Source organism: Apodemus sylvaticus, chromosome 1 (genome assembly GCF_947179515.1).
Source record: "Apodemus sylvaticus chromosome 1, mApoSyl1.1, whole genome shotgun sequence".
NCBI classification, from domain to species: Eukaryota; Metazoa; Chordata; class Mammalia; order Rodentia; family Muridae; genus Apodemus; species Apodemus sylvaticus.
The window spans coordinates 39218843-39227269 of NC_067472.1; positions in this window are offsets into that span (position 1 = coordinate 39218843).

Here is an 8427-nt window from a genome sequence, read left to right on the forward strand (position 1 = left end):
GAGCACCAAATCCCAACAAGGAACCCTGCATCAGAAATCAAACCCAAAGAGGATGACTTGCAGGGTTTGTGGTCCCACGTGCACGCTTCTCACCCACTCACACACCGGGAACCCTAGGCTGAAGTGGAGATTCAGGCACAGCTGGACAGAGACTTCACACCACATGTGGTGCTGTCCCTCAGTGTGGTGCCCCTTGTTTTCTTCTGCCAAGGGAGCTACTTGGCGCAGCCCGGAAAGATCAGTTTGCAGTTTTAGATTTACTTAGATCACTTAGCAAATATAGAAGACAAAAGCAGCTCTCTTTCCCATTGAGAATTGGGCCAAAGTAAGTGACTGGAGAAAGACTGTTGGAGTGCCCCAAAGAAAAGAGTGGGGTGTAGGCATACAACCCTAAGGTAAGTCTAGAAACTAAGAAACTAGTGGGAATGAAGAAGGAACATAGGAATAGAATTGTGACCAAATACTTGTTTTAATTTCCTTATTCTTTTGTTTTAAATTTATGTTCATGAGTGTTGCCTACATTTATGTATATGATCTATCATATTGGTGCTGAAAACCAAACCTGGATCCTCCTCTGTGAGAGCATTAAGTACATTTAACCACACAGCCTTCTCTCCAGCACTCCCAGATACTTGTTTTAAAATGGATTGCTTTATTCTGAGTGTCAAGGTCAGCCTGGTCTACACAGTGAGTTCCAGGACAGCCAGGGCTACACAGAGAAACCCTGTCTCGAAAAACCATAAAAAACAAAAACAAAAAACCAAAACAAAATGGATTGCTTTAGGGCTGGAAAAATGACTCAGTGACTGCCCTAGTCACCCACCCTTACAACTGTGACTCCAGCTTCAGAGGATCCAAAACTCACCCAGACATACTCGGAGGCAAAACATGCACATAAAATAAATCATTTTAAAAAATGAATTGCTTTAGTCATTCTACAATGTTATGTATAGATTTTAAAGCATCCTATGTTCTATTTTGAAATATCTGTCTGTAGTAGGAGGGAATGTATTAAATATAGAGATCATGCAGGAGTTGGGTTCTCTCCTTCCACCTGTGAGTCCTGTGGATTGAACTCAGGTCGTCAGGGTTAACAACAAACATCTTTACCCTCTGAGCCACGGCAACAGAGCCCTGTGTTCTATTAATGTAAACTTCTTATATGTATAGTTAATAATAATGCTGTCTGGTTTGGTAGCATGTACGTGTAAGTAATCCCAGCATCTAGCAGGCAAAGGTAGAAAGATTATTATGAGTTTCAGGCCAGCCAAGACTACATAGAACAGACTCTCAACCTCTGGGCCACGACTCCTGTGGATCAAACAGCCCTTTTACAGGAGTCACCTGAGACCATCCTGTGGATTACATATTTACATTTTGATTTGTAATAGCAAAATTATAGTTGTGAAGTCGAAAATAAGTTTATGGTTGGGGGTCACCACAACGTGAGGAATTACTCACTGTTTTTATTAAAAAGATTATATATAGCATTAAGGAGGTTGTAAACCAGTGACAGAACTCTAGGCCAGACTGAGCTACATAGAGACCCTGACCTTACTTTTACCCACTAAGCTTCTGGCCCAATCTTGTTATTTTGAGTCTGTTTTTGTTTTTAGGTTTGGGGTCTCACTACTTACTCAGCCCTGGCTAGCCTGGATTTGGTAGCCTGACCTCAGACAGAAATCTGCCAGCCTCTGTGCCGTATATTAGGATTACAGATGAGCACTGACTCTCAGTGCTGAGTCTATAGACGTGTTCTCATTGGGACTGCACTAGAATCAGGAAGAAGGTTCCTGAGCTCTAGGAAAATGGAAATTTAAGTTGCAGACAGTCTCTTTGGGACTGCATAAACTGGACATTTCCTCTGCAGAACACTTTAAAGTGTTTGAAGGTCTGAAGCATTTCCTCAGAAGATTCTGAAGACAAACAAATGCCAGTGATAAGTTTTCATAACAAAAATAAACATAGGTTAAATAATATGTAAAAGTTCATTTATAGCCAGGCAGTGGTGGTGCACGCCTGTAATCCCAGCACTATGGGAGGCAGAGGCAGGTGGATTTCTGAGTTCAAGGTCAGCCAGGGCTACACAGAGAAACCCTGTCTCGAAAAAAAAAAAAAACAAATCCAAAAAAAGTGTGTGTGGGGGGTTCATTTATTTGGGGAAGTTTCACAGAGATCTATTGGCATGTCAGTGGGTGGTAATAACAGAAAATGATTTTTTTAGGATGTCCAAACCTGATTACCCAGGACTAACAGAAACAGGAAGGGTCTTTGTTTAGGCTTTAAACCAACTCTCTATTACATGTGTAGAGAAGGAAACATTCTGACCACAAAGGAGATTTGAAACCTGAGCTCAGATCAGAGAAATGGGTCCTTTCACATATTCTGCCCTTGGCTTCCATGAAGATGGGGAGGGTAGCTAGAGTCCTGGATAGTGGAAACCTGACTTACTGACGCTGAATGCATCCAGGGGCACAAGGACTGCTGGGCAAACTAAGCAACTTAGCATCCCCTCTCTAGAGAGAGATCCTTGTCTGTTCTAGACCTGTTCTGGTTTGTCAAGTGTGCATTTAATCATGCAAAATATTAGATAATATGCCTGGCCATAGCAAAAATATAAGACCTGTGGACACATTGAAGAAAGAATCCTGCAAAACTGAGACTCCAAAACCAAAGAAGCTGAGATGGGCTGGGCTGGGCTGGGCTGGGCTGGGGTGTGGTGTAGTGGCAGGGTGCCTGCCTTGTGTGTGTAAGGCCCTGATTTTGACCCCCTGTGCAGTAAAGTATGTAGAGCCCAGTTGGCTCCCCTGTTATCCCATTGCTTTGATGATACATCTTTGTCTTGGCACATAGAGCCTACAGGCAAAGTGTATTCAGAAAGAAGGGGTTGTGTCAGGAGAGAGTCTGATGAGGCATGCATACTGCTCTTGAGAAGGAAACGGGCTGGAGAGGTGGCTGTGATTAGGAGCACTGACTGCCCCTCCAGAGGTTCTGAGTTCAATTCTCAGCAACCACAGGGTGGCTCACAACTATCCGTAATGGGATCCGATGCCCTCTTCTGTTGTGTCTGAAGATAGCTATAGTGTACGCATATAAGTAAAATAAATCTTAAAAAGAAAAAGGACCCAAGCTGAATTCCCAACACCCACTCAAAATCAGGCAGTTCACAATTTGTCTGTAACAACTCCCAACTCCAAAAAACTAAGATGCACCTGCACTCTCATGTGCACACACATAATAAAATAAAAATAATAAGATTGAGGGAGTGGAGAAGAAGGGAAGAAAAAGGAAATGAGGCTGGGAACTTGCTGCTTTGGGAAAACAAAAACTGAGGCCTGGGTGATTCTCTGCCGGTAACCATGCAGCTGGAAGACCTGAGGCTTTCCCTAGAATTAACAGAGAGCAAGCTTGGCACATGGGGTTAAGAGGTAGCTTCAGAAGAAAACCTGCATGCTAAAAGCTTAACTCTAAATGCAAATCTTGACCTGGCAGCTCCTAACCAGCAGACAAGCAGAGAGGCTAAAAAGAAGACTGCAACGTTTGCAGTGTCATACGTGTGAATACAAACTTGTGGATCCAGTGGGGTTGGGTGGCAGAATTGGGGGATATAAAAGTAAGCCTTCAAAAAAAACACTCCGTTTGTTTACAATTTTAAAACTGCTATGAAGGCTGAGTATATCAGCATGTGCTTTTAATCCCTACACTCAGAAGACAGGCAGGTGGATCCCTGTGAGTTTGAGACCAGCCTGGTTTGCATATCCAGTTTCAGGCCAATTGAGGCTATATAGAGAGTTCCTGTCCCATAAAGATAAAAAAATAAAGGATTTCGGTGAACAGCTCCGTTCTCATTTTTTAAACTAGCCTTAGAAACAGTTGGGACTGGAGGTGCTGAGATGTTAAGAGTATTAGTGCTATTGATGGGGCATTTGCTTAGCCTATAGAAATCCTGGGTTTGACTCTCCCAACTCTTATTAAACTGGGTGTGGTGCAAGCCTGTAATCCCAGCACTGGGGAGGTAGAGACAGAAGGATCGTAAGCACAAAGTCATCCTGGGATGTGGTGTGTGTGTGTGTGTGTGTGTGTGTGTGTGTGTGTGTGTGTGTGTGTGTGTGTGTGTGTGTGAAAAGAGGTCTAGGGATACAGCTTAGTGAGAGAGCACATGTCTAGTATGCATGAGGTTCTAGGTCTGATCCCCAATACCTTCTCTACAAAAGAAGATATAGCCAAGAGCTGGTGCTGAGGTTGTAAACTTTTCATGTAAAGTCACTCTAGTCTCTGCCGTAACCATTCACCTGCCTTATTGTCACAGACAGTGTATAAATGCATATGAATAGCTGCATTGTAACAACATTATGAACACTTCCACTTGAATTGCATCTATTTGTGTGTTTGGAATACAGCTCTCTTTTATGTTTTCCACCATTTAGAAAGATAAAGACCATTCTCAGCTTCCTGGCTGTACAAAAACTAACCAAGGCCCATAATTTTGCAAACATCAAATGCCCTCTTCTAAGTCATTCTCATGAACAAAGCTAATGTGAGAAGAGTGGACTAGGGGACTTTAACTCTTACTTAATCAAGGGCCACGAGCACTCTGAGAAAGGAGAAGTGCAGAAGTTGAAACCATAGTGCCTGCTTGGTGCAACCCTAGACACAAAGCCTACTTTCCACAGTGAAGTTACAGGATGTCACATTTGAAAGTGGCTTTTCTTAAGAGGATCCAAAGCCTAAGAAAAATTCACCAGACCCAACTAAGAACGGGAGGTGGCTAATTTTCTCAGCAAACTTTAAATGTGGCATCTTGACCTAGGAAGAACTGAATTTATGGTTGCAGACAGGAACAGAAAAGACTGAGCTCAGCTCCTGCACTTGAGAGGAAACACAAGAAGCAAAGCACTTCACTGCCAAGGTCAACAGAGGCTACTTGAACTGGAGAACTGATGAAAGAGCTTAAGACTTCACAGCTCGGCTGTGACCTTCCTAGCAGCCAGACACCACCCCATGTCAACCCAAGACAGCTTCCGGGTGGGACACCACAGATAAGTGGCTCTCTAGTGGGTGGGGCAGGCAGCCCAAAAGTAAACAACTCTCACTCGGGTAAGGACACAGCAGGTGTCCTGCAGAGCAAGGGGCTTGGGCTGCTGTCCTGGGGTGATGGCATTAGACTGATTTCTGGGTGTATCTTTTCTCTTTTATAAACAAAATATTTTCACTCTGGAAATTTGAGCACAGGGCTGGGGACTTAACTCAGGAGTACAACCTTACCTACCATGCTGGAGGCCCAGGACTTTTTCTTGTCCTGGTAGAAAACAATGTTGGGTATGGTGGTACATGCTTATAATTCCAAGTCCTAGGGAGGTAGGGGCAAGAGGATCAGAAGTTCAAGGTCACCCTCAGCTACACACCAAGCTAAAGGCCAGCCAGGACTACACCACAAGACCTTGTCTCTAAAGAAATGAATCCATATTCCTGCCCTGCCAAGCCTTCTGGGTTTTTTTGTTTGTTTTTTTTTTCAAGACAGGGTTTCTCTGTGTAGCTCTGACTGTCCTGGAATTCACTCTGTAGACCAGGCTGGCCTCGAACTCAGAAATCCGCCTGCCTCTGCCTCCCAAGTGCTGGGATTAAAGGCATGCACTACCACTACCTGGCTAAGCCTTATTTTTCTAAACACATCCTTTACATATTTTAAATTGGGCCTATGGTACACATATTTTTACAGTAAATATATCATGAACATGTGCACTGGTTAATCATGCCAACCTGAGTTACAATCAAACAACTTCTGGGTGTATCTTTGAGAACATTTCTGGAGAGCTTTAGCTGAAGTGTGAATGTTTACCTTGAATATGGTATTCAGTGGGCTGGGCTCCCAGCCTGAATAGAGAGGAGGGGGGCCACAGCTGTATTCACCCTCTGCCTCTTGTGGACTGTGACTAGCATCCTCATACCTCTACCCCCACAACCAGAGCTGTGTTCCCCACTACACTTCCTCTGCCGTGACTCACTTGTCCCTAAACTGTGAGCCAAAAGTAAGCCTTTACTGTGTGTCTGTGTTGACTGCCCAAGCAAATTATTCTCCATTACTGTACATTACCTAGCTTTGAAAATACAGAGACTTGTTTATAAGGCCTCATTTTATATCACTTGTCAGATTTACTCAGTATGTATCCAGCTGTTCATGTGCACTTGTGAATTATGCATTGAACATATTAATCCTAATGTCGTAAGAGAGCCCATGACTTTACAAGCTAACTAGAAATAGTTTATTTTAAAATGATGTTTCTGCTTACTATTAAAATTGAAGCACTGGCCAGTGAGTAGACACATGGTTTGTTGGAGAGAGACAATGTCATGTCTGGTAGCACATTCCCCCACCCCAGCCCGCACTAACTGCATTTAAAGAACACATGCCTTTTTAAAATAGAAATAATTTTTTTAATTTTTTAAGATTTTAGTATATTCATAAGTTTTACCTTCACTCACCAGAATTCTTTTCTTAGAAAAATCAATGGTTTTTTATTAAAGTATCCAGAATTGTTAGCATATTATAGCTATAGCTATGAAGTGTATCCTTCATTCACATTAGGTCATATTTTTTGTTCTTGTTTCTTGTTTAGCTTACTGCAGTATGACTTTGAAGGTCTCTTCAAAGCTCTATTTCTTGGATCTGTGTTTAAATCCGATTTTATCCATATCTTTCTTAGTTATTAATTTTATGGCTCATTGAATTTGCTGCCTATTTATATTTTTTCACATTCATGAAGTATATATAGCAAAGGATGAGTGTATGAGTGAGTGTCTCAATTACTTTTCTATTACTATGACAGAACATCATGACCAAGACAATTTATAAGAGGAAGTGTTTAATTTGGTGCTCATGGTTTCTAAAAGTTCATGACCATCACATCAGGGAGTCTGGCAGCAGGCACACAGGCAAGAGGCTGGAGCAGGAACTGAGAGCATACATCTTGATCCACAACCATAAGGCAGAAAGAGAACCACCTGGTTCAGTCCCTCAGGGCTCTCTCACAGAGGACTCTCCCCCTTTGCACCCTGACTCTACAACTTTGACCTTTTCCGTCTCTCCTCTGCCTTTTCACCCAAGTCCTGTGTAGTTCACGTTGACTATGCTGGCCTGAATTTACAGAGCTCAGTGCTGGGATTAAAGGTGTGCACCAAGATGCCTGGCCTGCCAGCTCTAGGCTCTAAGAACGGTTTTGTTTCATCCCCTGGGACTCTCCTCTACTTCTTTGGCTTTAGTCACTGTCACTTATAGCTATGACAACCGACTCTCCAGTCCAGACTTTTGTTTGAATTCTCAGTATCTCTGAGCTGTGGGTGCCCCCAGATGAGACTGAAACATGTCTGAGGAGGGACTCTGACACCGCCCACTTTGTCTCTTCCCTCTCTAGTGACGTCCTGCTGTCAAGTCCAAATTCCAGCAACCACATGGTGGCTAACAGCCATCCGTAGATCTGATGCCCTTTTCTGGGGTGTCTGAAGACAGCTACAGAGTACTTACATAAAATAAATAAATATATATATATATATCTTTAAAAATTTTTTTAAATTAAAAACTTAAAAAAAAAATTGAGACAGAAAGGCCAAGTTCAAGGCCAGCCTGGGCAAGTTAGTGACTTTTTGTTTCAAAACAATAATTTTTTTTAAAAAAGAGGGCTAAAACCACAACTCTATCATGACAAGGCCATGAGATCAGTTTCCAACAGAGCAAAATAGAAAGAAATATAATTGAATTATGTTTTGATAGGGACATCTCCACAACACACTTATGTATATGCAAATAATCTAGAATCCAAAATAAACTTCTGAAATCCAAAAGCCTCCTGGTCCCAAGCATTTTAGATGGGGGAACTCAGCCTGGACTGTCTATACTACTTACATTTATTTCTCCTGCCAAGTTATTTGGTCCTCAGTTTCCTCACCAAAAACAGAGATAAAACCACACAGAGCTACTTCAAGGGTTAAAGGGGAAAACAGAAACAGTATCATGGTTACTACACATAAGCGCTTAATAAACAGCAGCTAGTATTACACAAATCACATGTGCAAATATACACGTGTGCACACACACAGACACACAGACACACACACTTCTTGGCTTGCCATGCCTTCTTTCCTGCCTGACTTTGGACCCGTTTCTGTGCTCTTAACCAATCACAGCAGCTCAGCCAAGCCTTTAACATTCTCTGAGCCATCCCTAGCACTTTGAGTTACCTCAAAATGTAAATATTCCCCTCTAACATAATCCAGTGGGTGTAAGTGGCCTCTATTCTGTGTACCCCATGGAGGTCTGTGAAGAGGAAATATACACACGTTTGTCCAAACCTGGCGCATGCCAAAAGACACAGGGCTAAATCACCTCTGTACTTGTGAGATCCTGTGAATACAGGTAACTGAGCAACTTCC